At 43.5% G+C, this 15,469-nt stretch overlaps 1 protein-coding gene across 9 annotated transcripts in view; it reads right to left on the reverse strand.

Moving 5' to 3' along the window:
- The window catches only part of RIPOR2 (RHO family interacting cell polarization regulator 2), a 167,976-nt gene that overhangs the window by 79,335 nt on the left and 73,172 nt on the right, over positions 1-15,469 (reverse strand). The window contains exon 2 of one of the 9 annotated variants that reach the window (XM_016140883.2): positions 14,965-15,046. The exons of 7 other annotated variants lie outside the window; for them this stretch is intronic. The gene's annotated coding sequence lies outside the window, so the exon portion shown is untranslated. Of the gene's footprint in view, positions 1-1,058; positions 1,248-14,964; positions 15,047-15,469 lie in introns of those variants that run through there. One more of the 9 variants, XM_016140882.2, reaches the window with a different exon arrangement.

A 15,469-nucleotide genomic window follows, 5' to 3' on the forward strand; every position in this document is an offset into this window, starting at 1 on the left:
ACATTTCCATTCCCTCACTCCAGTAACGCTGCAGGGATCTCCAGGGTAAGAACCTGTGATGCTGCCAATCTTCTGTCTGTACCTCCCCCTTCCTCCCAACACAATTAGCCTGGTTTTCCCACTTGCTCTCCAGCTCCTGAGGGAGCTGTCACTTCACACCAGGGACCTGCACAGCCTGCTGCCACCTTAACACCTGGATAGCTTCCCTCAGTCTAATGTCAAAGAGCACCCGCTCCCTTATAAAATGAGGCTCGCTCTCTACTCCCCACTACCCTAGGGGAGGGGAGAGGAGGTTGTCGTCTGGCAGGGATAGAATTGCAGCTGCTTCCTCTCTCCAGACCCCTCCCCAGCCACGGAAACTCCTGCGGTGGTGCTCCCGTCCTCAGGTGCATCGCCCCTCCCCCATCTTTCCAGACACAGGTCAGAATCGATGCAACACATTCTCCTTCTTGCCCCTCATCCCAGTTCTCATCCTCCCCATCCCCACCTCCAATTTGGGATTCAGACACGTGGGGAAGAGGCTGGTTCATGGCCAAGCTCAGTCCTGGTTAAGACCAGGAGCTCGCTATCCCAGCGCTGAGTCCGGCTCCCCAAGGCACGGAGAGTAAGGGAGGTCATTCAGTGGCAGCCAGCCCCCCAGGACCCTGGTCCTAGGTCGCTTGCGTATCCACTCCCAAGGCACTGATCTAGGGGTCCTGTGCGTTCCCAGCCCGAGTATTGTCTCCGGCTCCTCACCATTGTCTCGGCGGGTCTCCTCACTCTCTGGGGCACCTCAGTTCTTCCCAGTCCCCCCACTCTCCGGGGCACCCTCAGATCTGCCCAGTTCCCCCCACTTTCCTGGGCACGTCAGTTCTGCCAGAAAAAGTGCGCGCGCCCCTTCCTCTCGGCAACTTCGCGTCTCTCGGGTGGGGTCAGATACCCGAGCCCCCGCGGCGCGGGAAGCCTAGGACGCTCTAGTCCCTACAGCTTCCAACGTGCAACGAACGCTCGCCACGCAGACCTGCCAGGTTGTGAGCGAAATCAGGAGCAAAAAGGAACGCATAAAACGGTGCACGTACCTAAAGACGATCGCTCTTCGTCATGTCAGGGACACTTGGGGCTCTGGCGTGTAAGAGCCTCTGTCCCAGTGCAGTGCCCGCACCTCCGACAAACAGCCCAAGCTCGCCCTCCGGGTACAGAGTCCGAGGGCCGCTGGGGCAGTTAGGTCCTCGCGCGCGGGCTCCAGCGCCAGCTGCGCGCGGTGAAGGTGCGGCGCAGCACCGAGCCAGCGCGCGGGGAGCGGGAGCGGGGAGCGGGGAGCGTGCGCGCGCGCAGGCGGAGGCGTCACGGTGCGGGGCGGGCCGCGCCGCCTGACAGCTGCTTGAGCCCTGCTCACAAGGCTGCGCTCGGTGTCCCCCTGCGGCTGCTCGTGGGCGCGGGTCTCCCACGCACGGGCCTGGGTCGCAGCCTTGGCGTCGTCAGGGGAACACTCGCGGGGGGGAGCACCCTGCAGGAGAGGGCAGGGACCCCGGCAGCCAAGGAGAGACCCTTTCAGCTGACCTTCTGGGATCTGGAATAGAGGCCGTGCATGGAAATGGTGTGCGGGTTGGCAGCGGAGGAGTGTGTGTGGTCTGTGGTGTGTGTGCTGTGCGTGCTGTGCGCGCGAGCGAACGCGGTGTGTGTGTGTGTGTGTGTGTGTGTGTGTGTTGGGTGGGGAAGGGTGTCGGTTGCCCAGGGAAAGCCTTTCTGGGGAGTCTGGGCAGAGAGATCTCATCCTTATGGGGAGAAACAGTTGCTTTTATTTATTTTGTTTTGGTGCATTTGAACTACACATAAAGATTTCCTTTAGGAAAACGTGGATCTGACAGACAAAAACATTCCACAGAAAGAGTCTTTTGGAGTAGAAATGGTATGAGACTGGTGTCTATAAGGACCCAGAAACAGTCTTTAAACAGAGGTCCCTGTTTGTGCTGCAGTCTCCTTGTCTGTGAAGCTGCCACGATGATTACATTGGGTGTTTAGAATACGTTAAATAAAATGGTACTGCAAGGATACCTCCTCCCCAGTGACTTTGGGAGGGAATCAGTGAGCTTAGATATTGACCTAAAGGGAACAAACATCCTAGGATGTCAACATGGGAAACACTCGCATCCAGTGGTGACAAGAAGACTGCATCCGCGGGCCTGGAACATGAGCAGCCGAAACCAGAGCCTGATCAAGCCTGTCACAACCCACTTAAGGATGCAAGAGCTCAGTGTGCTCCATGGGCTGGTCACCATGCCTCTGCCTTAGACTGCCAGGAGCAGCCTAAGCACTGAGCACCTTGACAGTCTGAGCCCTTCATCACAGCTGAGTTGTTCCAGACACCCAGCTCCCTCTGCCCTTCTCCCAACTTACAAAATAGTTTCTGACAGCACTCAATGTCCCTTCAGAGGAGAGAATATGTTGACTGCATGCTAGGAACATTCCAGTCTGTCCAGCAAATTCTCCTTTCTGTGTTTTCAATGTCAGTATTCTGGTCAATAGACGCATCCCTGGTGAGTTAGGTTGACACCAGCCAATCCTTATGATGCTGAACACTACAGTTTATTAACTACTTATAGCCTATGTTCTGGAGCAGATACTTTACAAGCTTTGCATCATTTGTTCCTGACTATAAAACTGCTGTAGGCATCATTACTCCCATTTCATGGATAGAAAAGTGAGATTCAAGAGTTAATGTGACTGTCCAAGGTGACGCAATTTAATCAACTTTAGGTACAAGTGCAAAAACTGGGTTTTGGCACCTGCAAAACATGGGCCTTGGTGGCCTTGATATACTACCATAGATCCTTAGTCTTCTTTGTAGCCTGGACCCAAGTCCGCCCTGTTATATTCTCATGGATACTTGACAATTGAGCCAGGCTTTGCAGTGTTTCTTTACCTTCTTTCTCACTTCTTTTTACCTATGGAATAGTCCATAACACCCATCTTCCAACTCCACCACCTTCCTGATAAGAAATGAGACTGTTGTAATTGTCATTCAAAATTTAAGGGAAGGAAGAGGCAGAGGATGAAAAAAAAAGCAATACAGACGGTGGGAGGTGCTTTATAGACACTACCTCACTTAAGCCTTTTCTATTACTGTCTGCATTTGAAAGATAAGAAAACTGATGATCCAAGAGACTGGATAAGTAACTTGCTCTTGATCACAAAGGTGAAGCTGTTATTCAAAGTCAGAGCTGTTTTAAAAATTTAATGCTCTTTTCACTATAGTACTTTCCACTCCATACCCCAATTTCCTCTTTTGGGTATCTTGCTGAGGGTTGGGTGTGAATGTGGGGGAAGGGTATGTACATAGTGAACTAGAGGCCAGGGGACCAAGAGACACATGGAGTGGATGCTGCCTTTAGATTTCACTTGAGGTTGCTTTGCTCGGCATTCTAGCTTTGAGACTGAAGCTCTGAGAGGGAATGAATAGGGTACAGTAACCTGCATCCCCCTGACCTACTTTCTCCCTTGGGAAGGGAGCACAGCCTGCAGAACATGGAAGGTGAAGGCCCATTACAGGGCCCATTTCTTTTGCTGGATTGGAAGCCCCTGATGATGGGACCTGTCCTGGGTGACTTGTAGTCCCATAATTCCTAGCACAGACTCTTCCTAGAAATCAGGCACATGCATAAGGGCAGCACAGCTCTACACAACCAGGACAAATCTTTATTGGATTGTCTGATCTAAATCTCAGAGAAGTTAAGCGATGTGCTCAAGGTTATATAACCAAATAGAGAGTCTGCACCAGAACCAGGGGTTCCTCGTGCTTAGTCCAAAGGTCTTCATGTTGCCTCTCAAATCCCTTCCCCTGCCGTGTTCACTGAAGTCCTCATTCTTGGGTCGTTAATTTCTGCCTGTCTCTACTCTCTTGGTTAGAATGCCCTTCATTTCCTACTGGGTCTCTACTATTGCTGAAGTAGGAGTATTCTATCCCAAAACTTCACTGATCAAACATTCAGAGATTTCTTGCCTGAGCCCTTGTGATATCATCCAGGGTAGCAGCGAAGCCCAGAGTTTGTCAGGAACTAGGGTTGGGGATATTACAGAAAAGTCTGCTAGTGAGAAACTTCACTCTTTCACGCCATTGGAAAGATATGGTTCTTCCAAAGGAGAAACAGTTTAACACAAGTATTGCCCCACTCCTGCTCATGTGTCAATCTTAACTGAAAACACCCCTAGATACAAATGAGAGCTATTATTTGAACACAGTATTATTTCAACTCAGGTGCCAGGCAATCTGCTAAGGGCAGAAGATGTAGAGGTAAACACGAGAGCCATGGAACCCATCTTGTGGAGTCTGGCAGTAAGGATGGCCATAAATAACTGAGGTGGGTGTTAGGAAAGAGAAAGTCCCATGGGTGCTATGGGAACTGTGATTATTTTTGCTACATAAAACAGGGTATTTGAACTTCAGCAGCACTGAACATGGTTTCTTTCCACAACTGTTCTTCTGCTTCAGCCCTCAGATTCCTGCCTCTGGGCTATGAATCTAGCTGCATGTTTAGAAAGCTAGTGCCTCCTCTGTGACACCTGGAAACTATTAGATATCTTTGCTGGCTTCAGGGTCTAGTGCTTCTTTGCTTCCTAAATCAACCTTTCGCAGTCTGCACTCCCTACCCCCAACCTACGTTTTATGCAAAGTTAGTAGACTGGATACTAGATCATCCCTGTGGGCCGCACAGTTTCACTCTGAAGAGATGAAAGTGGAAACCTGACCCTGCCCACAGCCTGCTCAGCTCACAAAGCCCCCTGATAGCAGGAGCCAGGCCCTCTGTTTCCCCTCTTCCTTTTTCTACTCACAATCCTCCTCCCCAGCGGCTCTGGATGGGAGCTATGAGAAAGGGACAGAGAGCTGTCACCCTCCGTAATGAGCCTGACAGGCAGGGCTGCAATATCACCATGTGACAGTGCTCTTGCATCTAATACATTATTCACGCTCCCTCCAAGTCATCCGTTGTCATGTTCAAAATAGGTTATTCACACTGAGGCTGCTGGAGGTGAAAATTTCACAGCAATGGCAACAAATGCAAGTGCTTTGGTTTAAGCAAATCTCCAAAGAGAGTGGCCTCTCTTAGCAATCCCGTTAAATATCTTTCACTGAATCTCCGTCATGTTTTCATAGCAGCAGCAGGAAGAGGCTGTGAAAGCTGTCTGCTGCCAGCGTCAGCGCTGAAGGACAGATGGCCTTACATGTTTCACTGACCCTCCCTCAGAGAACCTCAAGGGGCTACTTGAGGAAGATAAACTGAACATCTGCTCTCAAATATTCTCTGTACCCAAGACGGTTGCCAAGTCAGAATGAGGATATCACCACTGGGCACTGGCCTTTCTGAGACAGGCCTCTCAGTCCTGGGTGCGGCGTTCAAAAAGGAATTCAAGTTCAATACCTGGAGGCCACGTGCTCTTGTGTTTTAGATCCTAATTCACAGACACGTAGACTCTTCACCACTTGGAGTACACAGGCCCTCTTGATGGCACTAATATCCAGCTCAAGTGCCTGGTAGAGTGCAAATATCTGACTGGCTGTTTCAGTGTTTGGAGAGTTACTGGCATGTTAATATGTTCTTTTAATGGTTTTTGAGGATACAAAAGACTATCTTACAGGAGGAAGACCAATTTTCCCTAGGATTAGAATGAAGAGAGGTGATTGAACACATCACTTGGGGGGGATCTGAGTTAAAATAAGAGCAAATGCGCTGACTGCTAACTCTGGACTCGAGTGGATGTGTGAGTGAGGGAGGCTGATACATCTCCCCATGGAAAGGAAAAAAGAGATGGAGTTTAGCAAAGGCATCGACTCCTTGCCCACCTTCTGTGAGTACTAAAAACCTCTTCAGGTTTCTTCCAGCTGAGAGGCTATGTACAGCCTTGGAGCAAAAGAGCAAGACATACAAGAATTTTAACTTGGTGAGCACAGCACCAAAGACAGGAAGCCACATGAAGATGGAGAGCTCGTGGACGCATTTCCACAATTATCATGCTTATCATAATAGTGCTCCCAACGATATCAAGCTCTCTCCTTCAAATACTCATCTCCAAGAAGCTTGCTCAGATTATCCAACCCTGCCCTCTGATCTTTTCTTTCATCTCCCTTCAATGCTTCTGAGAAGTTTGTACTGCATTTGTGAACTCCTGGCTTGATGAAACAGCCTATATAGGTTATATCGCTCAATCCCTATAAGCTGGAGATAAATCTCTAGATAATTTTCCCTTATGTGTATGGTGCTTTATCGTCAACATTTCTACAGATACTTCCTGAGTGCCTACTATTCAGGTTACTTGGAGCAGGACTTCATGAAGTCACCCACTATTTACGGCTGCACTACAAACTTAACTATACCAAGGTGGACTCCTGTTTCCCCACAGCTGTGGTTCCTCCCTGTCCCAAGTCGCCTCCTCCAGCAGCCTTCCTTATCTCAGAGAAGAACAGCATCACCCTTCCTGACGCTCAGGCCAAGTCTCTGGAGTCACCCTCAGTGACTCTTTCCCCCTCACCTCTAGAATCTAATCAGAGTCAAGCCTGGTGACATCCCCGCCAGCACCGTTCTGGATTATTGCTGTACTGCCCTAACTGGCTTCCCTGCTTTTGCCCTTTATGCCTCATCTTTATTTCCAAGACAACAGTCAGAATGATCCTTTGGAAAAGCAAGTCAGGTGATGTTACTTTGCTCAACACCCACCAGTGCTCCCACGGAACAAACACTTAAATCCTTACGACAGCCTGTAAAACTTTACAAGCTCTGGAACCCCAGAAACCTCTCAGAGCTCATCTTCTACCGCTCTCTGCTGTGCTGGCATTATGCTGCTCTCACACTGGCCTTTTCACTTTTTCTGGAACATTCTCCCACAGACATCCAGGTCAGACCTGCAGCTCCTTGAAGCCTCGGGGCCTTTAACAGTAAAGCCTTCCCTGACCCCTGTGCTCTATCATCTCACCCTGCACTTAATTTCTCTCTTTAACACTTTCCTATCTGACACATCATGCTTTTCCTTGTTTGGCTACTGTCTGTCTCCTTCCACTGCAATATGGTGCTTTGTTATTTCATGGGCTGGAGCTTTGTTATTTCGCTGTTGATCCCAAGAGCTGAATAGAACTGAATATAGTCAATAATATTGTAGTTACTATGTATGCTGTCACATGGGTACTGGATTTATTAGGGTGATCACTTTATAAGTTATATTAATGTCTAATCACTATGTTATACGCCTGAAGCAAATATAATATTGTATGCCAACTGTAATTAAAAAATAAAAAAATTTTAAATACAAAATAAAGCATGTAAAAAATAAAAGAACTCTATAAAGTGGTGTTGGGGGAGACAGCAACTATTGTGTGTTTACTGCAAGTATTTACCCAGAAAATTGGTTTTGTATACTGTTAAAAATGCTGTTAAAGATCTTATTCTGTTCCTCCAGCATTCCTGACCAAGGCAAGGGGACTCTCTCTCTCCAATAGAAAACTGCCATAATGTATGTTATTCTTTAATAGTTAAAAAATTTTCAGAGGGAGACCAGATTGGCGAAAGCAATAAAAGATGGGTAGGAAATCACATACTTATTCTGTGCCAAGCAATGGGGTTATGCTGAGACCTGCCTTGGTCACGTGGTAGAGATCACGTTTGTTAATTCATGAGCCAGTTGTACCTCTATGTTCTCCGGAAAGCATTTGAAGTAAGCAGTCTCAATAGCTGTGCTCTTATCAGCTTGTGTCTTTGTTAATCACAGGGCAGGAGCGGAAAGGGGGGAATTGTATAGACTCGGGAGGCTGGGACAGCTGAGAAAATCCCAGTTAAATAATAGCTGACATTTATACAGTAAGCCCTTAATGGCTTTCCATTATCTCATTATCTCCTTTAACTTTATAGTAACTTTTCTGAGGAGGTGACCACTGTCATCATTTTCATCATGGCACCATCATCATCCTCACTATCATCAGTGTTATTATCACCACCACCACCACCACCACCACCACCATCATCTCCATCACATTACCACCCCCACCGCCATCTTCTTTATCATATCACCACCACCCTATTGTATTCACCATCGCCACCCCACTACCATTCCATTCTCATAAGCATCGCCATAATTGTCATCATCTCCATGTAGAAGATGGAAAGTGAATTTTCTGAAAAGTTAGGTAACTTGTCTAAGGTCAAATTACTAATAAGTTGAACTAGGTCTTTTGAGTCCAAAATTTTTTGTTCTTTCTACTATGCCACCTTCCCTCAGTTTGGAAGTCTGAATGGTAAAAATTAAAGATTTAAAAACAACAGAAACTCTAGAATTTTTGTATGCAAAGTGCTTAGTATAGTACTGTGGCCAGATGAGGGTCTGGCCCTTTGTCAGATGTTGTTTGCAGAGCAAGCATATATTTATTTACTCAGATAGTAGAGTGCAGGTCATTTTCTGAAAAAGCTTTTTATCATGGTTTATTTTAAGATTTAATTTTTTTTTTTTTTTTTTTTTAGGCAAAGCAACCCTTGGTTGATCTCACAGATTGCAAGGACCTTGTCAGTTTACAATCCCTTATTTATTTATTTTTTTAATGACACCTGGTATTCCTAGGTGGTCTCCCATCCAAGTACTAACCAGGCCCAACCCTGCTTAGCTTCCAAGATCAGACGGTATCAGGCTTGTAAAGAGTGGCATGGCTGTAGACTGACTATATTAAGATTTAAATTTTGAATTTTTCTTTTTGTTAGTTTTTAGAGATGCTAATGGCGATTAATAGGGGATTGAGGCATACCCTACCCCAAAGATATCCTTGGTACCCCACAGCCTATAAACCAGATGTTGAAGGAGAAAACTTTGTTTTTTCTCAACATTGCAGTCATGTAATTTATCCGAAAGCGGTTAAGAGCACCTGCCACAAATCATTCCTGCACATTTGATTCTTTGACATATTGTTCTTCAAATACCATTTTATCAATTCATTGTGCTGTTCTAAATAGGAAGAAAAATTCCACCATAAAAAATGTTTTCATATCCACTCCCTCTCAGAGTATCCTGAATGCCGATTTATAGAGAAAAAAAATAATTATATTCAACTGCTCAGCCAGCTGACACAGTTTGTGATCTGAAAGTGTAGTTATCTTCTCCCTGTTTCTTAGCTCATTCTTACACTGAAAGGACAGTTTTAGAATGAAATCAAGAGGGAGAAGGGACCAGCTGATCTTCCCCCTTGCTGTTTGAATTGTATAATATATATTTAAACATCTAACTCCCAATGATCCAAAAACTTAGAAGGAACAATTGCAGTGAAAAGATGGACCCATAACTTCATCACTTTCTAGAAAGTAGCAATTTGTTCTTTCTCTTTATTTGATTTAGAAATGATTATATCCTAGAGTTAAACTGCATAACAGCAGATAAATACCCTCAAGATCTTTCCTATGTTTATTAGGTTACCTGTTAATGAAACTCTACAAATCTTGACACACTGCTTTCTCTCTCCCTCAGTTGGGAAAACAGACACCTCACCCCTCTGAAAGTTCATATTTTCCTCACTTGTACATTTTAAGGCCCAAAATTTTTACTTTGTATCTATCTTTGTATTGTATTCTACCTGAAGCATTTGTTAATCAAGTTGAAGCATGAAAAAACACAAATATAGAAAGTCCACATGTGAAAGAATGATCATATAAATTATTAATTTGCTTTTTGGAGTAAAACTGATTATTATACCTGCCTTTTGATTGTTTTACCAGCATAGGTCAAAATCTTTCTCTTAAAAATACCTAAAAACAATTAAGTAGATTGTTCTTTTATTCCCGAAGGGAAATTCTAGATGACTGATGAAATATACTCTCTCTATACAACACAAAGTGAAGTGGTTTTTCAGCTTAAACAACTTGGCTTGGCTATGAACAAGAATCAAACACTTCAGATTCTGGACAAACACTCCTTCATTTCGGATGTACTTATGCTACAGAATCATCAGCTAGTCAGCTGGGCACATCCACATTCCAGCCCTCCCCCCCCCACTCCGATATCAGCCCCCAGTACAGCCAGGAAGACACTGAATGTTTAGAAAGTAAATGAATGTTGAGTATTCTACTAGCGTCTGCATTTATGGTTTCATTTTCTTCTTTCTATTTTTACTTGCTAATTAGTACTAGTCACTATTTTTTTCTTCCTTTCCAACTCTTCTCTGCCTTTCTTCTGGTACTTGAAATAATCATTTCAATTTGACTCAGCTAATACCTTTTCCTTCTTTAAAATCTCTTCTGAAATCAACTGCATTGTAAACATCTTTGTTAAACATCACAGCTGTTTGGCAAATAATTAATAGGCAAAATTTAGTCATCCAAAAATAAATGAGAAGTTGAATAAGCTGACACTTGCCAAGCACAATAGAACATGCGAGTCGTGGTTAACTGAATAAATCATATCTCTTTAAATGAATATGTTGACTTGTGTAAGTGAAGTGACTTCTATCAAGGAGGAAAGGCAATACTTCAAATTTGTTTCTCTGTTTTGGTCATAAGAACTACACATTTTTTTTTTTTTTCTGTAAAAAAAATTGTTTTGCCCCACATACAGTGGGTATGTATCTACTTTTACTTTTCAACTCAAGTTCTATAGAAAACATATTCAAGTATGTCACATACCATTCCTAAAAAGACCTTGCTGGCTGTTCATAGACATATTAAATAAACATTTTAAATTCTTTATTTGTAATATTGAGCCCCTTTTGGCTTTGGCCTGATATAAATAGGTCACTGTGAGGTCACTGGAGGCCATAAATCGGGGTAGACTGGTGGCTAAGAGCCCACATAGCGTTAGTGCAATGTGCTATTTTAGTTTGTGTCCCTGAAATGACACCATCTCTTTGGTATCAGCCAAAGAAGGCTTCCTAGGCATGTATGGGAAGGGACTGTTTTGCAGTAGTCCAAGGCAGAGGTCACACAGGCATGAATTACTCTGTGTGTGTGTGTGGGGGGGGGGGAAAGGGGGTGTCTGTGTCTGCTCTCAGACCCTGTGAGAAGAAAGCAAAGAAAATGATTTCCAATCAAAGCATTTATCCACGAATCCAGGGGGTAGAAACTGATCTAAGCAACTTTGGCAAACTGTGAAAGCAAAGAGTAGCCAACTCTTTTCGATACAGGAACCAGAGTAGCTTCTTGCTGCTTCTAGTCTAATTTTGTTACTTGGGTCCACTTGAGATACTAGATATGGATGTCTTTGAGAAAGGGTCAACATAGCTCAATTACAGTTATTATATCCTTATGATGTAAAATGTAGCGTAATAAAGCAAGAAGCTCCATCTTTCTCTAGGCAAAGTGCACACATTTTTAATACTTTTTCCAGAGGATATGACTTAACCAGTCTGAACTTTAGGATTTATTGCTTTTATATATAATCTTAATTTAATCTTATCCTTCTTTCTTCCTTTTTTCTTTTAATTTTGGCAAGGGAAATGCAATTCAGTAAACAACATCAAATTACACTAGACTACAACAGATTGCAAAACTGTTTACTTATTTTTAAAAAATCTACCTTGGCTTCACAAACAGTCTACACAGAAAGATAGAAAGTGGGCATCTATTTTACTTACAATTCTTCTTTTTTTTTTTTTTTTTTTTTTTGATAAATCTTGCAATTGCTCTCCCTGAGTTGAAATTTTCTTTGAAAAAGAAAAATTGCTAATTTACTTGGCTTGGGGAAAGGAGAGGGTTTTGGTTCAGAATGAGTAGCGTTTTTTCCAACCGCCTGTTGGTCTCTTTAAGAGCAAGAAGCAGCTAATGGTTGAGGGGACTTCCTTTTGCCAGTTCATTCCATCTAGGAGAGTTCTCCTTTGAGAAGTTGAAACGACTTTCCTAGACACAGTGTTCCAGGGTAGAAGACCTGTTCTCATGCTAAACTGTACTGTACCAGCTTGGGAGAACATTCAAAGGTCTGGTAAAGCTGTGCAGTTTCCTGTGGTCTTTCTAGAAGAGAGATCTGAAAAGGCATGTGAGTATCCAGGGATTATATGAGACTAAGAAATACTTTGCACATATAACTGTGAACTTGGGATGATTTAATAACTCTAAACATTGCACATGACAACAGATTACTGAACAGGGCTGAAAATGGAGGCAGTGAGAACAGCTTTAATCTCTTAGGCCAAGGAGTAATTTTGGCCTCCAGACTAACAACTGACCACCACCTGGAGAACCGTTTCTTCCCACACAGGAATTCTGTTCTGTTCTTAATAGCTGACCAACGGCTTTTCTTTTTTCTTTTTTTCTATTAGTATCATCATCATCACAATTGTTATAATTATCATTACTATTATTATCCATCCAGCTATTTTGACTAACGGATACCAGACTAGCTGTCAAGAAGGCATATGACAAAACAGATGAAAGCTCTTTAATTTGATGAATTTGAAACCACAATGGGAAAGGAGCCTCTAATTCTAGCTTACTGGTTTTTCAAGACCTTGGTAATCAAATCAATCATTTCCCTGAGAAAGAATAAAGTGTACCTAATAGTAACCATTTTCTAACCAACATGACGATGTTAGTGTTGTTTAAAAAGCAAACCTGAGGTGGTGTGTGTGTGTGTGTGTTTACTAGCGTGAGAGAGGAGGGGAGGGTCGGGGAGGAAGGCAGGGAGGGAGGAGACATAAATATTGGGGTTTCTGGTGAGTAAATGGATGACCGAATGCCGGCTCTCCCTCTCTCTCTAACCATATACAACTCTCCTACAACAAAAGCAAAGTTACACAGCAATCCTTTTTCATTCTGTGAACCTTAACATTTTCTTTAACCACAGAAAACAATAGCTGAAGCAAACAGGACCTCAGAAGGCAGTTAAAAAATATGTCGTGAGCATGACTCATTTGGTTCCTCCCCAGATCTTTATGTGGTCCATAAATCTAATTTATTTTTACTTCTAACCAAATGGACCTAAATTCTAAATCTGTTCCTTTAGGTGAAAATGGTCCTTTAAGAATGTGTCCATTGCAAGGAAATATCGTTGCCTTAGAAACAAGCTCCTGGGCATTTTCCTTCCTTTATGCAAGAGGAAACTCACTGTACCAAAAGCTTTTAGCTTTTTAGGCATATGCTAAATGAGCTGAAAGCATGGATGATGCCTAGCACGAGCAGGAATTCCTCTAGGTAGATGCAATCACTGTGCAGAAAGGATGAAGTAAGAATGCTGGAGGTTGAAAAATGAGATTTTAGAGAATGTATACTCAAGCCTCTTGTTTTCAATGATGAGGCCCAAAGAGGCCGAATGACTTGTGCGAGATTCTACAGCCATGTAACAGCTGGTTCAAGGCTACTGTCCAGGCTGCTAACTTTGCCAGGGCTGTTTCCACCCCAACAGACCTCTGAAAAGTTGTTTCTGAACGGAAGCTTTGTAAATAAGTCCTAGTTTGAATGTACTAGGTTAATTAGACATGAAAAAACTGTGCTGAGTCTCTGTTATACTTCACTTTCCAACCTATTCTATAAAGCTATTTTTGTGACTATATAATAGGAATTAATATTTGTTGAGGGCTTACCATGTTCAAAGTACTTTCCCTGTAACAACATTTAATCCAAATGCTTCCTTGTGAGATTTGGACTCCATTTTATAGGTGAGTAAACTGAGGCACAGAGAGGTTAAGTAACCCGCTCAAAGTCACAGAGTGAATTAAGTGGCAAAGCCCAGGCAGTACAATGCCGGACATGAAGCTCTTGACTGCCACCCCACACAGAGCTTGCCTAGAATGAAGCGCCCTGGACAAGCTTTCACATAAACCGTCAAACATAAGCCATGACTCTGAAAACCTAATACAAAAACAGGGATGTTAGATGTACAAGGATTCTCTAATTTTCAAAGATTAAGTTAAATGAGATAATCGGTCTGGAAAGACTACATCACGTTACATGTGAAGTGCAATGCAAATTATTAGGAATCTATTATGAAGTTCATTTGTACAACTCATCAGGTCTTGCTGTTCCATGTCACCACTGAGGAAACTCAGGTTTAGTCTAGCAAGTTAAATAACTTCCTTAAGTCGCTTAGGTAGTCTGAAGCAAAATGAGAATTTGAATTTGAATCTTGTCTGTCTCCCAACTTGACTCTTCACCATGCCTGCTGAGGTTGAAACAATCACCTTCATACTCATCATGAATGCTCAGGACACCCAGGCTCAACAAGTCAGTCTGCTCAGTTGTGGTCTGACCTCTGCAGGGTGGGGCGCACACAATCCGCAATGCGAGCATCAGTTTATAGGTGGCGCCCTTTAGCACCCTCGCCAGAAGTAATAGAGAAAAACCCCTCTGGGTAAGGAAATGTGGCTTGGGCATTTTGGAGGCCCTAGCTGTGAACATTTTTTAAGTCACGAAGGGAGTAAATATCTAAATACTTTTAACCAGAGAAAACACCTTCAAGCAGAAGTCGAAGCAGAACAACAGAACTAAGTCAAACTTCAGGTGGTTCTAAATGCCCGTCACCGGAGTAAAGCAACAGACTGAGAATTTTGCGAACAGCAACAAAGCCCCAGTAGATTTTCTTCGAACTGATTTAAGTTGTGATAAAAACCCAAATTATGGTTTTAAATATTTCTAAAGCTAGAACAAAATAGTAGAGAGACAAATATCAAAACGTTAAAAGTAGTTACATCTTAGAAGGTTAGATTGCAAGAAGTCTTATAATGCTATACTCTTCAAATTTTCTTCAATTAACTTCTATTACTTGGGTAATCCCAAAACATTTAATAGTTCTCCTTAAAAAATTATTTGAGAGAGTTTTTTTAAAAATTACTAGATATGACTTCTTATGGAAAACAACTGAATTTATAAGGTAGGACCCTGAGTCCAGATTACTGTTTATTCAGACAGTTCCAAATTCTAAAAAAACTCTTGCTGTGGGCCAATTTCATAGGCAACATTTGAAGGAGATAGATATAGATTACTATATTAGGCGTTTAAAATTGCAACCCTTACAGCCAGTTTTCACTCCCCGGTCTACCTGTGGCAGAGCAGTGAACTAAGAAGGAAAACCAGGTGGTGCTGGTGGGTGTCAGAAGCTAACGCGGCTGCAGCACTTCCGCCTGGGGGAAAAGGAAAAGAGAGAGGCAGGGAGAATTGGGGTCTGAGGAGGAGTGAGAGAGATGTAAAGGGGGAGACAGGGGCACTGCAGATCAGAGTAATAGGGTTCCGGGGGAACCACTCTGACCCATCTGTCCAATTGTTATCCTAGCAACCCTCCCGTGCGCGTCCCTTACGGTGCTAGACAAGAGCACAGAAGAGGAATAAGGAAAGATTTAGTACTATATTCTAACCTAAACAACCTTTATTTAGTCATGACCAAAAAAAAAAAAGTATGTGGGGGAACCGTTCCACTCCCTTGCCCCTCTCTCTGCCTGTATTCCTTGGGTGCCTAGATTGAGATCTGCCAGCACCATTCCATCCAAAACGTATCCAAGGTCCACAAGTCGTCGCCCACACCGGGCAAAAGTTTCCAGTAGTGTCAG

This window comes from Rousettus aegyptiacus, unplaced genomic scaffold (assembly GCF_014176215.1).
Source record: "Rousettus aegyptiacus isolate mRouAeg1 unplaced genomic scaffold, mRouAeg1.p scaffold_m13_p_17, whole genome shotgun sequence".
Lineage (NCBI taxonomy): Eukaryota > Metazoa > Chordata > Mammalia > Chiroptera > Pteropodidae > Rousettus > Rousettus aegyptiacus.